Source organism: Notamacropus eugenii, chromosome 1, assembly GCF_028372415.1.
Source record: "Notamacropus eugenii isolate mMacEug1 chromosome 1, mMacEug1.pri_v2, whole genome shotgun sequence".
Lineage (NCBI taxonomy): Eukaryota > Metazoa > Chordata > Mammalia > Diprotodontia > Macropodidae > Notamacropus > Notamacropus eugenii.
In genome coordinates, this window is record NC_092872.1 from 569,238,068 (window position 1) to 569,242,646 (window position 4,579).

Genomic DNA, 4,579 nt, shown 5'->3' on the forward strand with positions numbered 1-4,579 from the left:
TACATCCTTCAGGATACAAAGATAAAAGCAAAAATAGCCCCTTCCCTCATGAAGCTTATAATATAATGGGGGACATAAAATTTAGACAGAAAAACAAATCCAAGATAACTTGAGAAGGAGATAGTGCTACTAGATGAGGAAAAGCTTCTTAATGGAGATGACACTTGATCTAATCATTGAAGGAAACTAAAGTACCTAAGAGCCAACAGTAAGAAAGGGTCTTCTCTCCCAACTCACCTCAATGGCAGCCACAGGTGCAACATCAGGAGTATGTTCCACAGGAAGTTCTCTACTCCCAGGTATGGGTCCCTGGGCTTCCCTCCCTGAAAAAGAATCAGCAGGCATCAGGGAAAGGTGAAGAATTTACCCAAAGTTAACCCCACAAAACCCATCCACCTGACAACCCTTCCAGTCTATAAGGCAGGCATGACTCACATCATTAGAGAAGAGGACAGGCCTGACTCAAAGGTCAACAAGAAGGAAGTGTTCAAAGCTGTCACCATTGTGGAGATGTGCCCCATGGTCATTGTAGGTTTTGTGGGCTATGTACAAACCCCATGAGGCCTGTGCAGCTTCAAAACCATCTTTGCTGAACACATTAGTGATGAACATGAGGCAATTCTATAAGAACTACCGTAAGTCCAAGAAGAAGGCCTTCACCAAGTACTGCAAGAAGTGGCAGGATGATGACAGGAAAAAGCAGTTGGAGGAAGACTTCAACAGTATAAAGAAGTACTTCCAGGTGACCCATGTTATTCCCCACACCCAGATGCACCTGTTGCCTCGAAGCAGAAGAGGTCTCACCTGATGGAGACCCAGATGAATGGCAGCAGTGGGGCTAAGAAACTGAACTTGGCCTGAGAGAAGCAGGAGCCAGAGGAACCAATGTCCACTGTGTTTGGACAGGACAAGATGATCGATGCCATTGGGGTGACCAAGGGCAAGGGTTACAAAGGTGTCACCAGTCACTGGCACAAAAATAAACTGCCCTGAAAAATTCACCCCAGCCTGCATAAAGTGGCATGTATTAGAGCTTGGCATCTTGCCTGCATAGCTTTTTCTGTGGTTCAAGCTGGTCAGAAATGCTATAACAATCACACGAAGATCAATAAAAAGATCGACAAGATCTTACCAGATCAAGGATAGCAAGCTGATCAAAAACATGTCCGTAGATTATGATCTGTCTGACAAGAGATCAGTCCTCTGGGAGGCTTTATCCACTATGGTGAAGTGATCAGAGATTTTATCATGCTAAAAGGCTGTGCTGTTGGGACCAAGAAGCATGTCTTTACCCTGCGAAAGTCTGTTGGTATAGACGAAATATCGTGCCCTGGAGAAGACTGACCTAAAGTTTATAGACACCATCTCCAAATTTGGTCATGATCAGTTCCAGACTATGGAGGAGAAGAAAATTTTTTGGGACCACTCGAAAAAGACCCTGTGGTGAAAGAAGAAGCTACCTGAATTTTCCAAACCATCTTGGATCTGGTAGATTCTCAGTAAATTTTTCAAACTTAAAAAAAGGAAGTGTCTTTTAGGGAGGAGCAATAAGTCTATACAAAGGCGTAAAAGTAGAAGAAGGAACACAGAGTTTGAGGACTACACAGGAGGCCTATTTGGATGGAATACAGACTATGTATAGATATATATGTATAGACAGATTGATACAATTACAGATATGTGTGTGTGTGTGTGTGTGTGTGTGTGTGTGTGACAGCATGGTGCAGGGATAAGCAATAATATTAGAAGTCAAATGAAAGAGGTTCCAGTCCCATCTTTACCATTAGCTTGATCTGTGATCCCAACACCAAATTAAAGCACTTTGTCTGGATACCTGTAGAGATGGTATTATTTTATAGTGGAAACAGCACTAAAAAAACTAAATAATAAGATCTTGTTTCCTGATTAGATAGAAAGGTCAAGGAGACTAAAAGAAGACAAATTATAGTTCGTGGTTTAAGGAATCAGGTCTAATTGAGTTTAAGAAGCCCAGGGGAAAACACAGCTGTTAATACAGAGAGTTCTATTAGAATGGAAGTCAAGGAGGTTTTCTTACAAAGGATATTTTATAGAAGTATTATTTCTAATACATACATTGAGAACAATATTCACAAATATATTTTATGAACATTAGAAAAGCAATGAATGGAAGAAAGATAAAAAAAGTCACAGAGAATAAGATGAGAAATAAGTATAAAGAACTTTTAAATTTGAGGGTATATATGGAAATGCATTAAAAGCAGAAGTCCAGGATAGTTTCGGTAATCTTATGCTATGATAATGCAAATTATGAGCAATTGCATCTAAAACTCAGTATTCAGAAGTACATATTGAAAAAACTCAATTTCTATCAGGTCATTTCTGTACAGGTTCCTCACAAACGCCAGTGTTCAATCTTCTCTCGTTTCCCTAATAATCTACTAATAATCATGCACTTGGAGCAGAACCACATTATATCATAAGGATTAGTTTGTTATTAAAATCATTGAAGCAATGTCCAACATATAATGAAGAGAAAAGTAACATTAATTGTGCACCCTGAATGAGGATAAGTATAAATCATTCTCCTCCTTTCTTTTAACTGATAGCATTTCATTTATTTTCCTTTAATTAATTCCAAAAGATTGAGGGTGAAACTTATCATTATTTTGATGATGCATCATTGAAAAAAGATTTGGACTTCAAGTAGTCTTCATTAGTTTATTTGATTTTTTGTACCCACTCCTACAATGTTAACCTCCTTTGTTTTCTATTCAAGGTTTTTACTGTTAAAACAAAATATTTTCATTTTGGCAGCACAGTCAAACCAAATAAAGATCTCTCTACACACAAATTATTATACATTTTGAGATAATCACTCTGTACATTCATGTAAATAAAAATAGTTTCATTGTAAATATAATTTCTTATAAAAAGTACTTTGAATTATTTTTTTTAAATCTCTGTTAGACAAAATGCACATAGAAACATCTAAGGAAAAGTGATAAATAAAAAAAATCATTCATGCTTTTTAAATGATCTTTTTACATCTTAAATAATCTTGTCTGTTAGGTGGCACAGTAGATACAGTGCTGAACATACATACTCAAGAAAACCTGAGTTCAATTTTGGCTTTAAATACTAGCTGTGTGATTCTAGACAAGTCACTTAACTTCTATCTGTCTCAGCTCTCATCTTTAAAATGGGGGTAAGAATAGTGACTACTTCTCAGGGTTGTTGTTAGGGTAAAATGAGATAACTGTTGTAAAGTAGTCATTAAATTACTATACAGATGCTCACATCAAACTTGCCCTAAGCACAATTGATCTGAATAAAATCTTGGTCTATTTCTAGCTTGATGTTACAACTCATTTAAAAGTTACAGTTGAAGCTTTCTGCATCACAGTAGCAGCTGGTTCACAGCTCAGCTACAGCTATTTGTCTCTTAGCCAGTAGTTTCTGACATCTGAGTTAGATAGGAATCAGAGCAGGATGGATGTCCTAGGCTGTCATCTCAAAAATAATAATGGTTTTAAAGCCTTAGCCATCTCAGGCAAGGTATGCACACCGCAACAGCAAGAATTGAATAACTTCTCATAATAGCCGTTTCTTTGTTACTGTAAGTCAAAAGTGAGAAAGTGGCAACTATTTTTTTCCTATGTCTTGTGAGGTAGCTATTTTTCAATCAGGTAAAATTTTACACAAAATAAAAAGAGAAATCTCTTCATGCTTCCATTTTTGTAAATATTCTGCTCCTAATTATGGAGGGAAAATATCACACAATTCCATGCAAACAATCAGTGCTCATTAAAAATAAAATAAATAAATAAAATAGTGGCAGCATGACTTAAAGTCACAGAATTAGTGTCTAAATTTCCACTCTGATACTTTTTTTTCTATTTTTGTGACTTAGAGCAAGTCATGTATCTTTTCCAAGTCTCAATTTTCTCATCTAGTACATATTAGTATTTTGAACCGAATGATAACAAAGTGTCTTTCTGGATGTCAGAATCTTAAGAAAATTTAAATTATTTACTTCATCAATGCATGAAAAGAACTTTCACTATGTTTTACCAAATGCTTTGAACTTTTGCTAGCACCTTCACTTTTTGCTAGGAACCACTATCAGACTGAATGAATGCTAGACAAAACTATTTTTTTTATAAAGTTATACATTAAACATATGAAAGTCAGATCTTAATCATATATAATAAGATACGTAGTTTATTCACAATTAGTGTTATAAAAAGTGTCAAGTTCTTGTTACTCGTTATCTTTGTCCATTAGTGAGAGCAATTGTTTCTGTGAAAAGTTAATTTTGGTCTACTGTAAACTTCATTCACTTATTCTTTCAACAAATAGTAATTCAGAAGGTACTATGTGCACCATATTGTCCCATTATGCTTTGAGAGATATAGAAACATGTAGTGTAGCTTTTTCCCTTCAGGAATTTATAATCAATATAGGGAGAAATCTTAGTTGTCATTAAGTGTCTTAATCTCAAAAAAACATATAAACATAAGACAGCTAAGACCAGTATGCCACTCAGTGCAACATAATTTATCTAGTATTAGTCAACCAATTAATTAGCATTAATTAA

The 4,579-nt window shown here is 35.6% G+C and overlaps 1 pseudogene; it reads left to right on the forward strand.

Annotated features, from left to right (window-relative positions):
- The first annotated feature begins 270 nt into the window (after nucleotides 1-270).
- On the forward strand, nucleotides 271-1,146 carry LOC140519010 (large ribosomal subunit protein uL3 pseudogene; annotated as a pseudogene).
- Nucleotides 1,147-4,579: the final 3,433 nt, after the last annotated feature.